This window comes from Hylobates moloch, unplaced genomic scaffold (assembly GCF_009828535.3).
Source record: "Hylobates moloch isolate HMO894 unplaced genomic scaffold, HMol_V3 SCAFFOLD_18, whole genome shotgun sequence".
In the NCBI taxonomy this organism is placed as follows: Eukaryota; Metazoa; Chordata; class Mammalia; order Primates; family Hylobatidae; genus Hylobates; species Hylobates moloch.
In genome coordinates, this window is record NW_026652293.1 from 75,569,819 (window position 1) to 75,594,599 (window position 24,781).

The window sequence follows — 24,781 nt, forward strand, 5'->3', positions numbered from 1 at the left end:
AAGAAAAATAGGGAGATGAGATTTCTGCTAGAGGATAATGTTTGTAGCACAGATCCAACCAGGTTTATTTGCTAAGGGCACGGAGGCAGTGGAAAGGACAAGTTTCAAAGACCAGGAAGAGAGGCACTACCAAAGATGATGCAGAGTTTTGGAGGAAGTGAGAAGAGAGATAGTCAAGAGCTGGGTGGAGGGGTTCCTCTTGGCCAGGAGGAGAGATGGACAGCCCTTCCTCCAATTCCAGGGGATGGGAAACAAAGGATGAAAGGAAAGATGGGGATGTATAGGTTTGAAGGAAATGGTAGAGGAAGTAGAGAATGTTTATATTTAATGGTTTCTATAGTCTCTAGGGAACTGGAGACAAAGAGATCCATTAAGTGGAGAATCATAGTTCTTCAACAAACCTAGGGGAAGGCAGTGTGGTACTTTTGGTTTATGAGCCAAAGAGATGTGAGTGAGTCCAGATTGATATCACAGCATTGTGAGACTGAAATTAGATGATTATAACATGCTCTCTTAGTTGTCTTAGCCCACCATAACAAAATACATAGGGTGACTTAAACGGTCTTCAAACTTACTTCACAGTTCTAGGGGCTAGAAATCCAAGATTAGGATGCTAGCAGGATCGGGTTCTAGTGAGGGCCCTCTTTCTGCTTTGCAGACAGATGGCTTCCTGCTGTGTCATCACACGGCAGAGAATGAGAGCCTCTCTTTCATATCTCTTCTTATAAGGGCACCAATCCCATTCATGAGGGCAGAGCCCTCATGACCTAATGACCTCCAAAAGGCCCTGCCTCCAAATACCATCACATTGGAGATTATGGCTTGAACATATGAATTTTGGAGGTTCACATTCAGTCCATAGCACATGCCCAGCACAACACCTAGCAAACAGCAGTCAGCCAGTAAATAGTAACTGTTGATATTACCCGAAGTCAGACAAGCAAATTCTAGAGCCAAGACTAGAATCAGCACTCATTGTCCTGTCCTCTGCCAGGCTACCTTTTGCCATCTGGGTGACCCAGACAACTTGTTTATTCTCTGTGTCTCAGTCTCTTGCAAAATTAGGGGATTAACTTTATTGATCTAAGTTCCTTAGTCCCCACATCTTTGGCATTGGAGTAGGAATCCTTCAGTCCATTGACATCCAGAAACAGTGCAAGAGGGCATGCTGGGGCTTGTCAGTCCACAGAGTGGAACAAGGAACCAGTGACAAGAAAACCTTGACACAGAAGCAAACTCCTTTAGCAGTTCAGTCCAACAAACTTTGTTGATAGCCCACTGTATTCTAGGTACTGTGCTGGGAACTCGATGTACGTCATCTCATTTAATCCTCTTACCCACCCAGATTAGGTTTCTTAATACCTATTTAACAGATGAGGAAACTGAGTCTCCAAAATCATACAACTTTCCCAAAGTCATGCAGCTAGAACAAGCGGGACCAGGATTCAAACTCAGATGTATTTGACTCTAGAATTCAAGATATTTTCACGACTTCAGGACCAGGAAAGGTTCTTATCTTGTGTCTGTCTGCAGAAAAATCAATCAGTCAAGGTCAAATTAGGGGCTATAAGTGACTCAAGAGGGTGGAAAAACACCTATAATAGGGTAGGGCTCTTAATGTATTAAATTGTAAGAAAAAAATCGAGAACGACTTTGAAATTTAGTGGGCATCCTAACTGTCTCATCCATCTGGGTTATTCCTACCTTTCATTGTGATTGACCAGACTATTGTACAACCCTGTGGAAACAGAAGTTACCTGCAGAAACATATTAGTAATCAAATAATTTCTGCTATACAAAGATAAATTCTGTCCCAAGGAAGTTCAGTTGGCTTCCCTCCCTCAAGTAGAAGACGACAGTTTTTTTTTTCTCATGTGCTTAATGTAAATACATTCAGCATGCTTAATAATAGACTATAATTGTGTCTGCTATATGGATTCTCCTTTGAACAATTTGTAACAATATTCTGGTTCCCTCATTAATTAATGAGTTAGATGAAATCTTTGATATGTGTCCATTTTATATTTGTATGAGGTTCGGATTTTTTTTTTTTTTTTTTTTGAGACAGAGTCTCTCCCTGTCACCCAGGCTGGAGTGCAGTGGTGCAATCTTGACTCACTGCAACCTCTACCTCCCAGGTTCAAGCAATTCTCTGCCTCAGCCTTCCGAGTAGCTGGGATCACAGGCGCACGCCACCATGCCTGGCTTATTTTTGTATTTTTTAGTAGAGAGAGTTTCACCATGTTGGCCAGGCTGGTCTCAAACTCCTGACCTCAGGTGATCCACCCGCCTCGGCCTCCCAAACTGCTAGGATTACAGGTGTGAGCTACTGTTCCCGGCCTGTATCCTCTTTTAAAATCAACATGTTCTCATCTTCTGTTGTTCCTAGTTTAAAATAGTCCCATAATAAGAGTTGTATCTAGCCTTTCCGGGTCATCATCTCTTCCTGAGTGTCACAGAAAGTACCCTGCCTGCCCTTGACCTAAGCCATCGCATTGTACACCTGTATCAAAATAACTCATGTACCCCATAAATATACACACCTGCTATGTATCCATAAAAGTTTTTTAAAATTAAATTAAAAAATAAAAACACATATATAAAAAAAAGATTAAGCCATGGAATGATGCTCATGTTACTGGAAAGAAGGAGAAGATGGAACAGAGGAAGTAAGCCTGGCTCTTTTCCCCCGGTGGAGAGCAAAAAGGAACCGGGAGGTAGATAAAGATCAAGGTCAGACATAAGCAGTCTCCTTTCCTTACTTCCCTAAGATTTGAACCTCACATGGGGATGGGGCTGAGGAAACGGTGAGGTAGCTAGAAAAGCATCCAAGAAAACCAGTCTGTTTCCTGCTTGTGGGTGGAGAGAGCCTAGCCTCTTCTGGAAATCTCACGTTCAGCCTCACAAATGCGTGAGGGCAGGATTCTGGCGGGGAGCTGACTAGAGAGCTGCCCGGGTCTACTCCGGGTTTCCACATGGTGAGCAGATGAGCCGGAAGTCTGCCGTGAGGGGATGCGGAAGTGCTGTGGGTCACCCGACAAAATACCGGATGCCCAGGTAAGTTTGAATTTCAGATAAACAACAGATAATAACAATTATTACTGTTATTTTAGAGACAAGGTTTTGCTCTATCGAGCCAGGCAGGAGTGCAGTGGCGCAATCACACCACACTATAATCTCTAACTCCTGGGCTCAAGCGATCATCTCACCTCGGCCTTCCAAAGGCAAACGATTTTTAAATATTCATTTCCATGCTATACTAAAAATTATTTGGCGTTTATCTAAAATTCAAATTTAGCTGGGTGTCCTGTATTTTATTTGCTAAATCTGACAACTCCCAGAGGCTCCACAGCCTCCTCCTCCTTGCGCCACCCTTGTGGGTGTCCCGAAACACACCCAGACACCGTCCTGGAGAGGGACTGAGAGCAGAAATCTCAAAGTCCATGTTATCCTAACAGGAGGATCATCTAAAAAGGAAGAGATTTTGTTCCCAGTAATTAGCAAGTTTAAAGTTGTTGTTCCCACCCCCGCCTGCAGGTAGGAATTCCTGTAAAAGATTAATTGGATTAGGTATAAAGAAATCAAGAAACTGTTTTCGTTTGCACGTCTAAACAGTATGGGTGTTAAAGTTTTGACTCTTGCTACGCTGGCTAGAAGAGATGTTTGGGGTAGCTGTATGGACAGTTCCTAAAACACAGGGCCAGGGGAGTGCCCGTCGCCTCGTGAAAGAAGTACTAGAGATTCAGCTACATCCAGAGGCTGGGAGCAAATGGCACATGCCCATCCCTACTTGTACCTGTTAGGGTATCCGGAAAGCATGTGGCTCCCCAACTTCCTGTGATAAACGGTGAGAATATGGGCTCTGTTTTATATTCATTGCTTTTGCTTACGGCACATCCAGAAAACCACATGGAACTTCTACAAATGACCAATGGAGCAATTAAATTATATCCAGCAACTAAAATTTCCCTTAAACAAAGGCACCTGAGCTGTTCTCTCCCGGAAGGAGTTACACTTTCTACTTCACAAAGCTTTTATGAAGATTAATAAATTGATGTTTTCAAAGGTGGTTGAGAACTCTGGATAGCAGTGTCTACACTGACTGTTTTAGAAATTTATGATAATTTGCATTACTACAGTACTTATTTTTAGACTCAAAAAAACTCAAAAAAAAAAAAAAAAAAAACAAAACCAGAATCATGCCTTAACGTGGTTAGCGCCTTGCCACATGTGGTTTTTTGTTTTTTTGTTTTTTTGTTTTTTTTGAGACGGAGTCTGGCTCTGTCGCCCAGGCTGGAGTGCAGTGGCGCAATCTCGGCTCACTGCAAGCTCCGCCTCCCGGGTTCACGCCATTCTCCTGCCTCAGCCTCTCCGAGTAGCTGGGACTACAGGCGCCCGCCACCACGCCCAGCTAATTTTTTGTATTTTTAGTAGAGACGGGGTTTCACCGTGGTCTCGATCTCCTGACCTCGTGATCCGCTCTCCTTGGCCTCCCAAAGTGCTGGGATTACAGGTGTGAGCCACAGCGCGTGGTTATTGAGCACTTAAAATGTAGCTAGTCTGACTGAGGAACTGAATTTTCAATTTTATTTAATTTTAATTAATTAAAAGTTAAATAATAGCCTCATGGAGCCAGTGGCTACATATTACACAGTGCAGCATTAGAACAATGACAAAATAGGAGCATTTAATATTTTAAGGGTCCAGCCCACAGTAAGGTTCTAGAAATAATCATTACAATGACACACGATTATTATACATATTTTAAACATCTAGACAGGGTTTCCCAAACTGATTTTGCAAATAGCACTTTTTCCTCAGAAAATATTAAGTTTAATAAAACGTTTGATTAAACAAAATTAAGCAGGACTTGTCAGATCATTTAATATTTATATACATTATGCATATTATGCATATTTAAGAATAAGACATCATATGCAGGCTTTTTCAATGTTTCTTCCAAACTTACTTATTCCCAGAACCTCTTTTAGCCACAGAGTACCTGTTAACATTTCCTGACACTTGTGTTTGGGACGTCTTCTGAAAGACAGTTTGGGAAATGCTGGTGTGGAGAAAAATGATGCAATAAACTTAAAATCTTGAACCTATACAGTACTACTTTTGAAATAAGCCTATGTCAGCATTAGGAGTTGATGCTACTCATTATTTTGTGGTTGATAACTTTTTTTTTTTTTTTTTGAGACAGAGTCTCACTTTGTCACCCAGGCTGGAGTGTAGTGGCGCCATCTCGGCTCCCTGCAACCTCCACCTCCACAGTTCAGGCAATTCTCCTGCCTCAGTCTCCCGAGTAGCTAGGATTACAGGTATGTGCCACCACGCCCAGCTAATTTTTTGTATTTTTAGTAGAGACGGGTTTTCACCATGTTAGCCAGGATGGTCTCGATCTCCTGACCTCGTGATCTGCCTGCCTTGGCCTCCGAAAATGCTGGGATTACAGGTGTGAGCCACCGCATCTGGCCTTTCTATCACTAGTCTTACCCCATTCATTGAACCTAAACTGCTCCACCTATATTCTGTTGTGGCAATCATTAAGAAAAGTTTCCACAATAGTGACTAAAACCAACTGTTTTTAACTTATTCTTAAGCATTGGAACACATTTTAAAAATGTATTCTTATAGAAAACATGACAATTTCTATACATAATAGATTAAAACAGTATAAGTGTATGTTAGACGTATACATTTACGATGACTTGTAATCATGGTAATAAATGAAAATAGTAACAAAAATTTCTTTTTTTTTTTTTTTTTGAGACAGAGTCTCACTCTGTCACCCAGGCTGGAGTGCAGTGGCGTGATCTCAGCTCACTGCAGTGGCATCATGATCTCAGCTCACTGCAAGCTCTGCCTCCTGGGTTCACACCATTCTGCTGCCTCAGCCTCCCGAGTAGCTGGGACTACAGGCGCCCACCACCACATCTGGCTAATTTTTTTGTATTTTGAGTAGAGATGGGGTTTCACCATGTTAGCCAGGATGGTCTTGATCTCCTGACCTCGTGATCTGCCTGCTGCAGCCTCCCAAAGTGCTGGAATTACAGGCTTGAGCCACCGCGCCTGGCCAACAAAAATTTCAAGTTGGGGTCTGTGGACATTGAAAGCCATCTTACATCTTTCTTAGCATGTAATTGATTTTGGTGTTTTTAGTTGTAAAAGAATTAAAAGATCACCACTTATATGTAGAAGTAATTGAATGTGGTAACAGGGCTTTTGTGTATTTTGTTTTGTTTTCTTAGTAGCTGTTTTACAATTACAGGATACTCTTAGGTTACACATATTTAGCAGAAAAAAAAAATTATCTAAAAACTAATTTAACTAAGCTTTCCACTTCTAGCCAAGATACAATAATATCAACCAGATTTAACCTTAGTAAACAACAACAAAAAAGGCAAAGTATATGAAACAACATCTTTCAGATATTTGACATCAACCAGTACAGGAGAGTGATACCTGAGAGGGGCTCCTACAGGTTGAGTCCTACAATCGTCCCAACTTACCACCTGGAGAGCATTCTCAGAGTACAACCCAGAGAAGGCAATGTCAGTGGAGCCCAGCAGCCTCCCAGACATCAGGAGACAGAACTGGGAGTCCAGTAGGCCAAGACAGTGACAATTTGCAGGGCAGAATGCCAAGAAGAGAAAGCTGAACAGAGAAAGAATTGAAGAGATCTGCAGAGGATTCCCCCTCGATTGTTTAGCCCAGTGCTGATACTGATCAGCATATTTGTGTGAGAAAAATACCCAAGGAGCCCACATGGGGCTGGAACTTGTGTTTCCCAGCCAGAATAGGAAAATCTCATAATTCATGGAACACTGGGTAGATCAATAGGGAAGTTTTACCTCAATAGAGGGATAAAATAAATTAGCCCTAAAGACTGCTCTGATGCCACCTAATGAAAGCAAGCCTCATAAGAATCAATGTTTCTAAGTAACTAACTGTATCCAAGAACAAAGCCCAAAAATTTCATAGAAACACAAAAATATTCAGTACTTAAAAAGGTAAAAATTCAAAATGTTTAGCATCCAATCAAAAATTACCAGACATGCAAAGAAGCAGGAAAGTACAACTTATGAGGAGAAAAATTAATCAGTAGAAATAGACCCCAGAATGGCAAAGATGATAGAATTAGTAGGCAAAGCATGTCAGAACAGTCATTAAAACTATTTCCATATGTTCAAAAAGGTAGAAGAAAGATGGAGCATGCTAAGTAATCATGAAAGTTATCAAGATATGTTTTAAGAAGACCCAGATCGAAAGTACAAAATCTGAGATGGAAAATACACTAGAGGGATTAATGGCAGATTAGATATTGCAGAAGGAAAGATTAGTCAACCTAAAGACATAGCAGTAGAAACTATGTAAAATGAAATACAGTGGGGAAATGACTTAAAAAATGAACACAGCTTCAAGACAACTTTAAGGGGCCTGATACGTGTGTAATTAGAATCTTTGAATAAGAGGCAAGTAGGAGTAATGAACTAAACATTGGAAGAAATAACCAAAATCTTTCCAAATTTGATGCAAACCATAAACTCACAAACCTAAGAAAGTGAAAAACAAAAAACAAAAACCCCAAATGCCAAACACCAGAAATGTAAAGAAAACTACACCAGTACACATCATAATCAAATTGCTTAAAACAGTGTTACAGAGACAAATCTCTTGAGAGGCCGAGGCAGGTGGATCACGAGGTCAAGAGATGGAGACCATCCTGGCCAACATGGTGAAACCCCGTCTCTACTAAAAATACAAAAATTAGCTGGGTGTGGTGGCGTGCACCTGTAGTCCCAGATTTTTGGGAGGCTGAGGCAGGAGAATTGCTTGAACGTGGGAGGCGGAGGTTGCAGTGAGCCGAGATTGCACCAGTGCACTCCAGCTTGGTGACAGAGGGAGACTTCGTCTCAAAAAAAAAAAGAGACAAATCTTACCAGCAGCCTGTGAACCAGGAAGTGAAAGTCCAGCCCAAGCTCAGAAAAGTGGAGTCAGCACTGCTCCACCTAGCAAGACCCCTTTCTCTTCTCCAGAGACTCCAGAATACGGACATTTGCTTCACCTCCTCAAAACCTTTCTTCTTAGTTGGTTGGGAGGCAGGCATTTGACCATAGCAACTGTATCAGTCAAGGTCAACCAGAAGCAGAAGCATTAGGAGATTTTATAGAAGATAGAAATAGAGATATAGATACAGGTGTTAGAGATATAGAAATGATAGACGAGAGAAACAGAGATCAGAGATAGAAAAAGAAATATAGAGATGAGATGAAAATAGAGAGAGATGGTAGAGACAGAGATAATAGAGATAGAAATAGATATACACAGGGTTTTGTTAGAGGTATGTAAGTTGTCAGAATCAAAATGGAGTTGCTTATGTTAAGATAACCTTGACAAATAGAGCCAGGGAAAGACATGGATTCTCATGCTTACATGCCTGCTAACAGAAACGACCACCAAAAACAGTAAAAACTACAACTTTGCACAAAGGCTGTCACAACCTTGAGTAAAAAATACTCCTGCAAGGACATCTGCCCAGCGACTGTCTGTACACTCTGGGACTGGCATCACCCTTGCTATTGCTCTTTGTAGCCCAGGGTGATTATTTCAAAAACAATTATGTAATCCTCCTTATTTTTTCCTTTAAAAATCTTTGTCTTCCTTTAACCTCCCTGAAAACCAACATAGTTTACTGTTGCATGCCTATTTCCATTGCTGTGCTTTATTCCCAAGTATCTTTTAGACAACTTCTCTCTGTTATTTAGGTTGACAGAGGTATTTAACCTTAAGCAATTGTGGGAGCTGGTTAAGTCATCTCTGAAAAGCTGTTTCTGTGTCTGAGGGAAGTTGACGTCTATAGGGTGTGCAGTTGAGAAGTGTGTTAGGCTATTCTTGCATTGCTATAAAGAAATACCTGAGACTGGGTAATTTAAAAAGAAAAGAGGTTTAAATGGTTCATGCTTCTGTAGGCTGTACAGGGAAACATAGCTCCAGCATCAGCTTCTGGGGAGGCCTCGGGAAGCTTACAGTCATGGCAGATAAAACGGGAGCTTGCATGTTGCATGGTGAAAGTGGGAGCAAGAGGATGGGGGGAGGTGCCAAGCACTTTTAACCAGATTTTTCAAGAACTCACTACTGTGAGGACAGCACCAAGGGGATGGTGCTAAACCATTCATTAGAATTCCACCCCCCATGAGTCAATCACCTCCCACCAGGCCCCACCTCCAATACTGGGGATTACAATGCAACATCAGATTTGGGTGGGACAAATATACAAACTACTAATATATCAGAAAGGAAAGATGGATATTAAAAGAGAAAGAGCAGGCCGGGCACAGTGGCTCACACCTAATCTCAGCACTTTGGGAGGCTGAGGCAGGTGGATCGTGAGGTCAGGTGTTCAAGACCAGCCTGGCCAAGATGGTGAAACCCCGTCTCTACTGAAAATGTAAAAATTAGCCGGGCATGGTGGCAGGTGCCTGTAATCCCAGCTACTCAGGAGGCTGAGGCAGGAGAATCACTTGAACCTGGGAGGCAGAGGTTGCAGTGAGCTAAGATAACACCACTGTACTCCAGCCTGGGTGACAGAGCAAGACTCTGCCTCAAAAAAAAAAAAAAAAAGAGGAAGAGCAATGTGAAACCATAATCAGGAGCTGAGCTGGAGCCCACAAAAATGGACCGAAGTCTTTTTCAGTTCTTGTTTCATCTGAGCTTGATGGTGACCTTGATGTCTTGCAGTAACCCAACACCATCCAAGAGCTCAACACATACCCAGGAGTGGGAGAAGTTGAGGCAGGCTTGGGAGGGTGGAGCAGTTGCAGGCCTGACCCCTGCCTCATGCAAACAAGGTGAGCCAGGAGATGAGTGACGAGGTGTGTGAGCTACACAATGGCTGCGACTTCCCTTGCTCCCCACAAATCTCCTGGAAGAATCTATTTTGTGGCCCATCCCAACCAAAAACCAATAGGAAAGGAAATTTGGGGAAATGTAATTCAACCAAGCTAAACTGACACATTAAAAAACCACCATAGCAACTAAAATAGCATTTGTGGGATAGCAGAGAATTTCAATTACCCATGTTCTTTCTTGCCCCAATTAGCATTGACAATCAAAGATGTGTCTGTGGGTGGTCTATCCAAGTTTGTCGCATAATGAATTGTTTTATAATCACCTTTCCCTGTATTTGGAAATCCTGCCAGAACACTGTGGTGAATTCACCACGTACACATAGCTCAAGCTGCTTTTTAATGGAGAGGGGATAAAAAGACAAGAGAATACAAACCCACTAAATAATGCTAAAGAAAGATTCCATCTGTAGAGAACTTCCCCTCAATACCCAAGGTCACAAGGAAAGAGGTGAGAGTATCTGCTCTAAGAAAGAACAAGGTTGACCAACTGCAGAATGAGCCAGAGTAGAACGGGATAGTTAATGAACTTGAATTTTAGTTGCCTTAAAAGGATGATGATCCAAGCATGAACTCTTGAGGTTAACGTAGTCTGATGCAGGAAAGACCTCGGTGGTAACAAATTTTTTTCCTAGGGATGGCCCAGAGGTCATTTTCCACTGTGAGACAGGAAAGACTTGGAAACAGCTTAATTAGGACCCGAAGTGTTTTAGTGATGCTAAAAACTGGTGAAAACAACGGCCAGAATCCTTCATAGACACAGTGGCAAAGGGACTCCATTTGTGAGATCCAGACCAACTTCAGTTGATCTCCAGTGGATGCAACTGTAGAGCCATCCCTGGTGGTCTGAAGGGAGAAAAGCAGCATCCGTCAATGGAACACCTGATGGAGACAGGCCCGCAGCGGAGAACAGCTGGCAGCAGAAGGGTCTGGGGGACTTCTCTTTAGGAGCTGGGTTTCTGGAAGCCAAGTAGGAAACACACACACACACACACACAGCACCACCATTACCATCACCTTCGTTGAAGGGGTAGGCAGCACTGTAACAATAAGGGCTGCAAGTTCTAAGCGTTCAGAAGATTTTTTAGAAGCCATAAAGATGGAACAAGAACTGGATGCAGTGGCTCACACCTGCAGTCCCAGCAATTGAGAGGCTGAGGTAGGCGGATCACGTGAGCCCAGGAGTTTGAGACCAGCCTGAGCAACATAAGATGATCCTCTCTCTACAACAAAAAAATATAAAAATTAGCCAGGCATGGTGGTGCATGGCTGTAGTCCCTTCAGGCTGAGCTGGTGCACATCTGTAGCACCTGAGCCTCCTGAGCAGCTGAGGGACTACAGGGAGTCCCGTATTGGCCCCAATTGTTCATCCCTCCTTAAATCTGTAATTTCTACTGTGTAAATTTGCAGTTCCTTCCACTTAAGATGTAAACTGCCCCAACTCATAACATCGGGCTTGGCCATGTAACTTCCTCCTACCTCAGCCTCCTGAGTAGCTGAGGGACTCCCTGCTGAGGTAGGAGGATCGCTTCAGCCCAGGAGGTTGAAGCTGCAATGAGCTGTGGTCATGCCACTGCACTACAACCTGGGTGACCCTATCTCAAAAAACAAAAGATGGACCAAGACATGTATTAGGTCATTCAAGGGCCATTGAGTTCACAAGAGATGCAAGGAACATTGAGGATTTTGTGCTACTGGATTAAAGGAGAGTTCTACCTTCTATACCTTAAATTCTGAATATATATGCATTTTCAATTTCTCATTTCCAGGGGATTCAGGGACTCAGATTTCTCCCCCGCCCCACGCACACACACACACTTCCTGATCCAATAATAACAGACATACCCTTTCTATCCTTGCAGCAGTCCTCTGAAGTAATCACGGAAGTGGGATTTTTGGAACACTCAAGCTGATACAAGCAGCCTGGGGATGGAGGCGTGCTGAGGATCACGGCGTGATGGAATAGGCCCAGGCCATCACACGGCATCAATCAAGAATCACAGGCAGCCCACGTCTTAAGTACCATTATGGACTAGAGACCTGCACTTAAGCTATGCAATGAGCTTTCTGCCTGTTCACAGAATTGCCTTTGCCCAGAAAGGACTAATGATTTCTCAGGATGAAGAAACTGTAGTAAGATGTGAAATGCCCGTTTATGGCTAATTGAAGATTAATGAGGTTTTAGTGCCGTTTACCAAGTATTAAATCGCAAACAGGTCATTTCTAGGCATTACTACATGAGGGCTGGGATTTCACTTCAATTCTCCAGGGAAGACGTGTGCTTGTGGGCAGCCACAACTTTTCACTGCCCACACAAATCCCACAGAGTTGCAAAACGTGAGGACTGAGTATTCTTTTGTTTACTTACTGTGTGTAAAACTACAACTGGCTTTCGATATTCTTCTATTTGGCTTATGAAAGAATGTCAAATGTTACGAATTATCAAAAGCAGTCTTCATCAGCACGTAGAGCTGGTAATTAGTATTATATTAAGCCTCCTAATAAATCTATGATGCTGGTAATTCACTGTCACCTTGAAACTGTCCTGCATCCCCATTTTCCCAATTCTTCCCTCCAGCAAATATAAAAAGTTGTTTTTGATCATAAATTTACTAGCAGTGGTAGACTGAACTATTGTCCCTAATTTTTCATCCCTCCTTAAGTCCATAATTTCTACCACGTAAATTTGCAGTTCCTTCCGCTCAAGATGTAAACTGCCCCTACTCATAACATCAGGCTTAGCCATGTAACTCCCTCTGCCTAAGTGAATGGGGGCAAAAGTGATGGTTTCCTGGTTCTGTGCATAAACTTTCAGAGGCTACAATGTACTTTACTTTTCCCTCTTGGGTTTCCGCCATTTCCAGGAGAAGAATACACCCTAGCTGGCCTGCTAGTTCAAGGGCGATGCAAGACACGTGGAGCAGAGATGGACCCAACCTGTGGCTGACAGCTAACCTCAGCTCAACCAAGTGTAGATCAACCCACGCCAGCTGGCTCACAGCTCCTGAGCAAAGGCAAGACAGCTGTTTTAAGCCACTGAATTTTGGGATGGGTTGTAAAGCAGAGCTAAGTGATTATTGATTGAGCCTCTGTGATATTCTAGCCACGGGTTAGGGGCAGGGCATACAGAGATGTGCAAAACATAAGTCCTTGCGTCCAGGAAGGGCCGGTCTCACCAGGACGTTGTGTCACTTCACAACAAGGTACTTCTGACTGGGAGGAGGGTGCAGAGGGCCAGGCTTCCAGACTCGTTTCCAGAATCACTTTATTTCACAAGTTCGGCATCAGTAACGTAAACGATGACTGCCGTGGTGCCAATAGAGAAATCTAATGAAGAGGTTATGGGAATTCTTATTAAATTTGGGCTTTTGTCCAAACTCCAGCAGCTGCTTTTTCAAATATTTTATTTTTCATTTTCGAAAACAAAGTCACTGGAAGATCACTATAAACCTGTGGTTCTCAAAAAGCTGCAAAAGAATCCCAATGGGAAGTGAGTGGCTTTATTTTCTTTGGAAATTCAGAATCCTCAGGGATTCTGAGTCAGTCTGGGATGCGACACTAGAATCTGCATTTTTTTCATGCTTCACTGTTCTCCCTTTACCCAGCAAAATTGTGATGCTGTGAATGTAGAGGCCACTATTTGAGAAATCCCGCTCCAGATGGCGAGCTGCCTGCGGATAGTTACCACGGAAATGGACACGAATTTACGGGGACCTCATCTTGGATTTATTGGCAGAGCTCTTTGGCTTGTTCCTTAACTTCTGCAACCTTGTTTCCTGATCCCTGCCTCTTGACTTGATCTGCCTGGACTCTAGATATTTCTCTGAACTTAGTAGGTGCCTATTATGGTTTGGCTATTTGCCCTCCCAAACCTCGTGTTGAAATTTGATCCCAGTGCTGGAGGTGGGGCCTAACAGGTGTTTTGGGTCATGAAGGCGGATCCATCATGAATAGATTAATGCCCAGGGTGCAGCATGGAGTGGAGTGAGTTCTCACTCCATTCGTTTCCAGGAGAACTGGTTATTTAAAAAGAGCCCAGGCCAGGCGCGGTGGCTCATGCCTGTAATCCCAGCACTTTGGGAGGCCAAGGCAGGTGGATCACGAGGTCAGGAGATCAAGACCATCTTGGCTAACACAGTGAAACCCTGTCTCTAATAAAAATACAAAAATCAGCCAGGCATGATGGCGTACGCCTGTAGTCCCAGCTACTTGGGAGGCTGAGGCAGGAGAATTGCTTGAACCTGGGAAGTGGAGGTTGCAGTGAGCCAAGATCGTGCCACTGCACTCCAGCCTGGGCAATACAGTGAGACTGTTTCAAGATTTAAAAAAAAAAAAAAAAAAAAAGAGCCTGGCACCTTCCTGCTCTCTCTCTCTTGCTTCCTGTCTTGCCATGTGATCTCTGCACACACCTGCTCCCCTTTGTCTTCCACTGTGAGTGGAAGCAGCCTGAGGCTTTCACCACAAGCCCAGTTTTCCAGCTACCAGAATTGTGAGCCAGATAAACCTCTTTTTAAATAAATCACCCAGCCTCAAGTATTCCTTTATTGCCACACAAATGGACTAAGACAATGCCCAACCAATGTTTTTTAAATGAATTAATGAGCTTGTCACCACCTGGATCCAGACGCCTGCCTTCCTGTCCTTGAGCACTGACTGCTACAGATCTGAGCACTGGCCTGATGCTGTGAGCTGGCTGCCCTGATCTGTCTCGAAGTTCTGAACGGTCCTCATTCCTTCCTCCTCCACCCCACATCCACCCTACTTGTCTTTCTCTGTTTCCCTAATACTCAGGGCTGACTTTCTTAGCTTCACGTTCATTGGGATCTACAGCCAGTGGGACATCAGCTGCCAGACCAGCATCTCTGCTATTATTTGAGACTGGTCTGAACTCTAAAAGCTTCAACGCGTCTTAACAGATCTTAAGGAGGAAGAGAGGTGGAAGGTTTCTATCTGTAAATAAGAACTGGCCACCTGTGAATACACTGAGGCAAAACAGAATCAAATGCCATCCCAGCAATGTCACAGTCAGGGTGCAGCAGCCATGTTTACAAAGCAGACTGAATCATTTAGAATTATTGAAGTCTAGTCCAGAATGTGGTGCTGCTGGCTATTTAATAGGGATCGATAAATAATTTCAGCACATAGTGAAGTTAAAACTCTGCGTTGCCATCTGGAACTTGGTGTTCACATGCTGATTAGAAACCAACTAGCTGATGTAATTCTATTTCTCACAATATCCCTGAACACAAAGGAATTTTTTCAAAAAAGACACACAAGAGAATGAGGTCAAGTCTGGTCTGCATGTTTAGGAGCTGCTCTCAGATAGAGAAGAGAAATTTGTTTTGTTCTGTTTTTCTAAATGGAAGTCTCTGTTTAGTGACCCCCACCAACCTTGGGATTCTGCCTTTTTTAGATGCTGCTTAACATTAATTATCACTTAAACTCATTGTAATTTGGAGACAAATAAAAGGAGGTTATGGAGTGACATCTTTTAGCCAGTAAACACATGGACAAAGGGCTGCATGTAAATTCATTTGTGGTAGGTCAAGTGACAGGTTTGTTTTGTTTTTGTTTTTGAGACAGAATCTCGCTCTGTCACCCGGCTGTAGTGCAGTGGCGCAATCTTGGCTCCCTGCAACCTTCACCTCCTGGGTTTAAGTGACTCTCTTGCCTGAGCCTCCCGAGTAACTGGCATTACAGGCACCCGCCACCACGCCCCGCCTAATTTTTGTATTTTTAGTAGAAACAGGCTTTTACCATGTCGGCCAGGCTGACCTCAAACCCCTGACCTCAGATGATCCACCTGTCTCAGCCTCCCAAAGTGCTGGGATTATAGGCGTGAGCCACCTTGCCCAGCCTCCTGACAGTTTTAATTCAATCAGGAAGGTTGTCATTTAGAGGAATCCTATGACAGATTCTTTTATAAAATCAAAAATTGCCTTAAAATATATAGATGACAATAAAAGTTTCATATGGATGCACAGAACACATTCCTGTACCTCTCTAAAGGCACAGGTAAGTTTTTATTTGTTCTAGAATTTCTATGTAACTTTATTATACCTCAGGCTAGTCTATTCACTCTTTTAGAATGGACCTTCCTGATCATTGAATTCTGTCAGCACCTATCTCATGCTGTGAACAAAGCAGGCACTTGTTTTTATTAAACGAGTATCTAGAGGGTGCAATTTATTTTGTTTAATGTGGCAGCCAGGTGATATATGCCTCTCTTTGGTATCAAAAGATGACACTTAAATCAACTTTGTAAAGAGTTTAAACTTGTGCTCAAGAATGACAGATCCATTGATGGTATTATCTAAAATGACATTGCCCAGAATTTTTTTAGGACAGCTAGCATTGTCATATATATATATATATATATACACACACACATATATATACACACACATATATACACACACATATGTGTGTGTATATACACATATATACACATATGTGTGTGTATATACACATATATACACATATGTGTGTATATATACACATATATACACATATGTGTGTATATATACACATATATATACACACATATATATATTTGGTTTTTTTGAGACAGAGTCTCACTCTGTTGCCCAGGCTGGAGTGAAATGACACGAACTGGGCTCACTGCAACTTCCACCTACTAGGTTCAAGTGATTCTCCTGCCTCAGCCCAGTAGCTGGGATTACAAGTACACACCAACGCCTGGCTAATTTTTGTATTTTTAGTAGAGACAGGGTTTTACCATGTTGGACAGGCTGGTCTTGAACTCCTGATCTCATGTGATCCACTGGCCTCAAAGTGTTGAGATTATAGGCATGAGCCACGGCACCCGGCCTCTCTCTTATACATTAATCTCCCTCAATGCCATTGTCAGAAAAGGAATTCAGTAGTACATAGACCAAGGGTAGGAGGGCAGGAGATGGGGAGAAGCGGTACCCTGACAGAGCTAATGGTCCATCCAGGTGGGAACTGATCCACAAGGTTAGTAACCATCAGGGCAAAGCCCTGATTTCATCAAAATCCCAGCACCCAGGTGACAATTACAGAAACAAATAAAAGATAATGATTCCAAATGGAGCTGTTTTTCCTAAGCGAACTTATTACTTCTTCAAAAACAAAAGCATTTCAAAACCTTTTTGACAATACAAAAACAAAAGAATTAGAATGAGTGGGTCTTTAATTTTAAATGTGAAATGACCTTGTTAACATAATTAATGCCTTCAGTGCACATTTTGAACACCTATCATGGGCTTGCCCATAAATCATTTCCAATCTCTCTTTCTCTCTCTCTGCCAAGTGAGGCCACTGTAAGAAAGCAGCCATCTGCAAGCCAGGAAGACAGCCCTCACCAGGATCGAACCATAATGGCACCCTGATCTTGAATTTCTAGCCTCCAGAACTGTGAGAAGTAAATGTCTATTGTTTAAATCACCCAGTCTATGGCAGCCTGATTGACCAATATAGACTTTTGCATCTAAACAAGTTTTCCACACCTACATTTTGAGATTTAAATAGTATAGCCATTGTGTAAGTCAGTCTTGTATTTCCTGAAATCTAACATGCACTTTTAACCTTCAGGTCTGATGGTTTCATGTGACTTATAACCCAAGTATAAAATGTGTGGGTTTTCCAAAAAACCTATTTAATCAATGATGACCTGTGAGAGGAGTCAGACACAAACTACAGATACAATTTCAGCATAAGTGGCTCAGCTTGGATAGTGTATGGATATGATTTATCCTAGAGACTACTTTATATGACCTTTAAGGCACTTTTCAATCCTCATAGTAGATGGGTAACTGAACATACATTCTGATGACTGATGATTCCTTTTTTTTTTTTTTTCTTTACTGATACGGAGTCTTAATCTGTCACCCAGGCTGGAGTGCAGTGGCGTGATCTCGGCTCACTGCAGCCTCTGCCTCCTGAGTTCAAGCAATTCTCCTGCCTCAGCTTGCCTCAGCCTCCCAAGTAGCTGGGATTACAGGCACTAATTGGGATTACAGCTGGCTAATTTTTGTATTTTTAGTAGAGACAGGGTTTCACCATGTTGGCCAGGATGGTCTCCATCTCCTGACGTCGTGATCCACCTGCCTCAGCCTCCCAAAGTGCTGAGATTATAGGTGTGAGGCACTGTACCTGGCCGTGCATGCCAATTTTATACAACCCAAAATAAGGCTGAACAAGGAAGATCAGGAGGCCAACCATTGCATAGCCCAAACTTTTTCTTTAAATGAGTAAACTCTAGCATGAGTGTGTCACTTGATATAAACACCAGCAAGTATAGGAGGAATCTGTGTTGTGGTCCCACCTGAGGCCAAAGGGACCATATGGCCGTGATGAAAGTGAGGGAGAAGAGATCTGTCAAGATTTAATTCTCAAAAATGAATGCTCGCCAAAACTTCCAAGGTCATAAAAAGCAAGGAAAGACTAAGGAAGGGTCATAGGCCAGAGGGAACTGAAGACACATGATGCCTACATGTAACGTGGCATCCTGGATTGGATCCTGGAACAAAAGAGGTTACAGGCCAGGTGTGGTGGCTCACGCCTATAATCCCAGCACCTTGGGAGGCCGAGGCGTGTGGATCACGAGGTCAGGAGATCGAGACCATCCTGGCTAACATGGTGAAACCCTGTCTCTACTAAAAATACAAAAAAAAATTAGCCAGGCGTGGTGGCGGGCGCCTGTAGTCCCAGCTACTCGGGAGACTGAGGCAGGAGAATGGCGTGAACCCGGGAGGTGGAGCTTGCAGTGAGCCGAGATTGCGCCACTGCACTCCAGCCTGGGCGACAGAGCGAGACTCTGTCTCAAAAAAAAAAAAAAAAAAAGAGGTTACAAATGGGAAAGCTGGTAAAATCTAAATAAAGTCTATAGTTCAGTTAATAACAATGGGCCAATGTCGGTTTCTTAATTTGACAGCTGTATCACCATGGTAATACAGGATGTTAACAACGGAGAAAACTGGATGAGGGAGTATATGGGAATTCTCTGTACCATCTTCACACCGTTTCTATACATCGTAAGCTACTCTGAAATAATAACAAGTTGACTTTGAAAAAATTGATCAGTAACTGGAGAGAGAAAAGAATACATGCCCTCATCCAGCTGTTGGGAAAGACAGAGACTTGTTTCATTCATTCATCTATCTGTGCATTTATTTAATAACTTCCATGTGCTAGGTACTGTTATGGCACTGTAGAAACAGCACTGACTAGGCCGGGCGTGGTGACTCACGCCTGTTATCCCAGCACTGTGGAAGGCTGAGGTGGGCAGATTACCTGAGGTCAGGAGTTCGAGACCAGCCTGGCCAACATAGCGAAACCCCGTCTCTGCTAAATGTACAAAAAATTAGCCAGGCAAGGTGGTGGGCACCTGTAATCCCAGCTACTCAGAAGGCTGACGTAGGAGAATTGCTTGAACCCAGGAGGTGGAGGTTGCAGTGAACCAAGATGGCACCACTGCACTCCCGCCTGGGAGACAGAAAAAAAACAAAAACAAACAGAAAAAAGCAGCACTGAATAAAACACAACTTTTATTCTCTTGGAGTTCTAATTATTATTATATTCACTTTGTTGTTCTATCAAAGATTGCTAATGATCACCTAGACACTGATACCTATAACTCCTGCCTTAAAATACTTCGTCCTGCCCAGTTCTCCTCTTTAATTTCTGTCTTGGAAATATTTCTAATGCATAATATATGGAGCATAGTACATGCTAGTCAATGTGCTAAGGTTTTATTGTGTTAAAATTATTATTATTTTTTTTTTTTTAGAAAATTTGCTCTGTCACTCAGATTGGAATGCAATGGTGCAATCATAGCTCACTGCAGCCTCAAACTCCTGGGCTCAAGTGATCACCCCACCTCAGCCTCCTGAGTAGCTGGGACTACACCTGTGCACCACCATGCCAGGCTAATTTTTTCTTAATTTTGAGACAGGATCTCACTATGTTGCCCAGGCTAGTCTTGAACTCTTGGCCTCCTGAATCAAACATAATGAAATATTATTCAGCCTTAAAAAGAATGAGAATTTGATACCTCATGGGTGAACACTGAAGACACTATGCTAAGTGAAATAGGCCAGTCACAAAAGGACAAGATTGGATGATTCCACTGTTGTGATGGACCAAGAGTAGTCACATTTACATGGAGAGAAAGTACAATAAAGGTTACCGGGGGACTAGGGAATTATTTTTTATTTTTCAGCATATCCAGTTTTTTTTTTTTTTTTTTTTTTTTTTTTGAGACAGAGTCTTGCTCTGTTGCCCAGGCTGGAGTGCAGTGGTGCAATCTTAGCTCAATGCAACCTCTGCCTCCTAGGTTCAAGCAATTCTCCTACCTCAGCCTCCCAAGTAGTTGGGACTACAGGTATGCGCTACCATGCCTAATTTTTTATTTTTAGTAGAGATAGGTTTTCACCATATTGGCCAGGCTGGTCTTGACCTCCTGGCCTCAAGTTATCTGCCAGCCTTGGCCTCCAAAAGTGCTGGGATTACAGGCATGAACCATTGCACCCGGCCCATATCCACACTTTGGAATACTGCTTAGCAATAAAAAAATAAATAAAAATAAAGGAACAAAATATTACTCAAAAGCATAGATGAGCTCAGAAACATTATTGCTAAGTGAAAGAAGTCGCAATCAAAAGACTCATACTTTATAATTCCATTTGTATGAACTTCAAGAAAGGCAAAAGTATAGAGACAGAAGATCAGTGGTTGCCCTTGGCTGGGGCTTGCAAAAGATTGATTGCAAAGAATTATAATGAAACTTTAAAGGGAGAAGGAGCTCTTCTGTATTTTGATTGCAGTAGAAGTTACATGACTGCACACAAATATCAAAAGTCATCTAACTGGGCCGGGCACAGTGGCCCATGCCTGTAATCACAGTACTTTGGGAGGCCAAGGTGGATGGGTAGCTTGAGGACAGGAGTTCAAGACCAACCTGGCCAATATGGCAAAACCCTGTCTCTACTAAAAATACAAAAAAATTAGCTGGGTGTGGTGGCACAGCATGTAATCCGGGCTACTTGGGAGGCTGAGGCACAAGAACCGCTTGAACCCAGGAGGTGGAGGTTGTAGTGAGCTGTGATCGCACCACTGCACTCCAGCCTGGGCCACAGAGCAAGACTGTGTAAAAAAAAAAAAAAAAAAAAAATTTAAGGCATCGAACTGTATGCCTGAAATTAGTAAATTTTATTGTATGTAAATTATATCTCAATAAAGCTATTTTTAAATTATAAAACTTGGCCGGGCACAGTAGCTCACATCTGTAATCCCAGCACTTTGGGAGGCAAGGCGAGCGGATTACCTGAGGTCAGGAGTTTGAGATCAGCCTGGCCAACATGGTGAAACCCCTTCTCTACTAAAAAATACAAAAATTAGCTGGGCATGGTGGCACTTGCCTGTAATCCCAGCTACCCGGGAGACTGAGGCAGATGTGCCTGTAATCCCAGCTACTCGGGAGGCTGAGGCAGCAGAATGGCGTGAACCTGGGAGGCAGAGGTTGCAGTGAGCCAATATCACGCCACTGCACTCCAGCCTGGGCAACAGAGAGAGACTCTGTCTCAAAAAAATTATAAAACTTAAAAAATAATGTTAATGATAACAGAAGTTTGAGAATCAGAGATAAATTGTTTGTGTAATGATTTTTAAAACAGGAGCCCAATTTTTTTATGGTTCAGTTTCTAGAACAAGTTATTCACCTGTAAGTCATTTGACGAATAGACAGATAATTTTTTAGCACTCTTTCCAATTACTAGCATGTGTTTTCTTTGTCCCAAATCATGTTTAACACATCATTTATACTAAAAATACTAATGAAAACAATTATGGCATACTTCTAATAATGTTAAAAATGAGTAATAATACTTAACCTAAAAGAGTAAATTTATACTAATACAATTTCAAGCTTCAGAAAGCAGAGAAGGAAGGATATTTCAAGACTGGAAGTACTCCTGCCATTCCTTAAATCATATTCCTCAGCATCTATTCATTTAACAAATGTTTATTAAAGACCTGCTGCACTCCAAACTCTTTCTATATGCTTCTGATCCATCAATGAGCAGAAAACACAGATATGCATTAATTAGGTTAGTTTGCAAAATCTCAGCAGCTTCTAGCACAATAGTTCATTTCTGACCCATGGGACCTGACCATTACTGGTTAACTACAGCTCTGCGACAGATTGTCATCTTTCTAGAACCCACCCTGATGGGGTAGCCATTATCTGCAACTCTGAATAAACACATTGTAGTTCAGTCACATTTTGGAATACTATTCAGCAATGAAAAGGAACAAGGTGTCATAAACTCAAAAATGGGTGAACTCAAAAATACTACTGCTAAGTGAAAGAAGTCAAATGCAACAGACATTATGGCAGGATAAAGAACATGGTAAACCACACGCTGGCTCCTGTAACTTCTGCCTACAAGTAACAATGCTTTTGCTTATATGTCAGCAATCAGACCCATGTCCAAGGCCAACGGGGTGGGGAAAGAATAATCCACCTAAGGCTGGGCGCGGTGGCTCACGCTTGTAATCCCAGCACTTTGGGAGGCCGAGGCGGGCGGATCACGAGGTCAGGAGATCGAGACCACAGTGAAACCCCGTCTCTACTAAAAATACAAAAAATCAGCCGGGCGTGGTGGCAGGTGCCTGTAGTCCCAGCTACTCGGAGAGGCTGAGGCAGGAGAATGGCGTGAACCCGGGAAGCGGAGCTTGCAGTGAGCCGAGATTGCGCCACTGCACTCCAGCCTGGGTGACAGAGCGAGACTCCATCTCAAAAAAAAAAAAAAAAAAGAAAAAAGAATAATCCACCTAAGAGGGTCAGAGTATGTATTGGAATAATAGCACAGTTTACCTGTTACCTATATATAGTAACATAGAAGGAAATAGGGGTTGTAGAAAAAAAGAATAGGGCATGCAGGATTGGAATGCAATGATATGGAGCAGGACGTGGTGTTAAACCCTTCCCAGTTCTTCAAACCCTGAGAAGATTTGAAGGAGGTGAGGGAGTTGGCTAAGCAAAATATGAGGAAAGAGCATTTGAAGAAGATGGAACATCTAGAGCAAAGACCTTGGGTTAAGAGCGTGCCTGAGATGGCGAAGGAATGGTAAGGAAGCTGGGGTGGCTGGAGTAGATTAGGAGCACGTAGTAGCTACTCCTCCTACTGGAGGTCATCACAGCAATGGGGTGGGACAAACAAAGAGGACTTTGTCATCATTGTAAGAACTTTAGTTTTTATGCTGAGTGAAATGAGCTAGTACAGGGTTCTGAGCAGAGACTTATTATCTAAGTCACCTGTTAAAAGATCACTCTGGGACGGGCGCAGTGGCTCACGCCTGTAAGTAATCCCAGCACTTCAGGAGGCTGAGGCAGGCAGATCACGAGGTCAAGAGATAGAGACCATCCTGGCCAACATGGTGAAAACCCGTCTCTACTAAAACTACAAAAATTAGCAGGGTGTGGTGGCATGTACCTGTAGTCCCAGCTACTCAGGAGACTGAGGCAGGAGAATCGCTTGAACCTGGGGGGTGGAGGTTGCAGTGAGCCAAGTTTGTGCCACCGAACTCCAGCCTGGCAACAGGTGAGACTCCATCTCAAAAAAAAACAAAAAACAAAAAACAAAAAAAACCACCTTGGGCTATGTGTGGTGGCTCACACCTGTAATCCCAACACTTTGGGAGGCCAAGGTGGGCAGATGCCTTGAGTCCAGGAGTTTGAGACCAGCCTAGCAACATGGCGAAACCCTGCCTCTACAAAAAATACAAAATAAATAGCTGGGCATGCTGGTGCCTGCCTGTGGTTCTAGCTACTCCAGAGGCTGAGGTGGGAGGATCGTTTGAGCCAGGGGAGGTGGAAGTTGCAGTGAGCAGAGGTGGTGCCACTGCACTCCAGCCTGGGTGACAGAGGGAGACCCTGTGTAAAAAAAAGTTAACTCTGGCTATTATATTGGGGACAAAGGGAAGAAGCAGGGAGACCAATTAGGAGGCCATTGCAAGAATCCATGCAAATGTCAACGGTGATTCAGACCAGGGTGACAGCTGTGAGGGTGGTGAGAAGTGGTCAAATTCTGGATATTTTTAAAGGTCAAGTCCATGGCATTTCATGACAAATCGGATGTGGGTGTGAGAGAAAAATAGAGACAACGATGACTCTAAGGATTTTGTTTGTTCGTTTATTTGCTTACTTGGGTAACTGAAAAAAACAAAGTTGGCTTAAGGACCTGAAGACGTTTTTCAAAGAAGACACCAAAATGTCCCACAAGTACATGAAAAGATGCTGAACATCAGGAACCATCAAGGAAATGCAAATCAAAAACACAATGAGATAGCACCTTACACATGTCAGGATGGCTACTATAAAAGACAAGCCATAACAAGGGTTGGTGAGGATGTGGAGAAAAGTGAACACTTCTAAGCCGTTAGTGGAAACATAAACTAGTACCCCATTATGGAAAACAATATGGAGCTTCCTCCAAAAATTACAAATAGAACTACCTTAAGATCCACCAATCCCACTTCTGATATATATCCACAGGAAACAACATCAGTATCTCAAAGAAGTATCCGCACTCCCGTGTCCATGGCAGCTCTATTCACAACAGCCAAGGTGTAGAATCAACCTGTCTGTCAACAGATGAATACAGAAAATGGAGTATATATATACAACAGAATAATATTCAGCCTTACAGGAAGAAAATCCTATCATTGACACAACACAGATGAGCCTGGAGCACAGTATGTTCAGTGAAATAAAGAGTCAGAGAAAGAAATACTGGGTGACCTCACTCATTTGAAATCTAAAAAAGTCAGACTCCGAAGCAGAGATTAGAGGTGTGGTTGCCAGGGGCTGAGGAGAGAAATGGAGA

At 42.8% G+C, this 24,781-nt stretch overlaps 1 long non-coding RNA gene across 1 annotated transcript; it reads left to right on the forward strand.

Moving 5' to 3' along the window:
• The first annotated feature begins 3,032 nt into the window (after positions 1-3,032).
• LOC131381898 (uncharacterized) lies at positions 3,033-12,899 on the forward strand. The gene is made up of 3 exons (XR_009210931.1): positions 3,033-3,057; positions 11,774-12,248; positions 12,776-12,899. It is a non-coding gene; the product is annotated as an uncharacterized LOC131381898 (long non-coding RNA).
• The last annotated feature ends 11,882 nt before the right edge of the window (positions 12,900-24,781 follow it).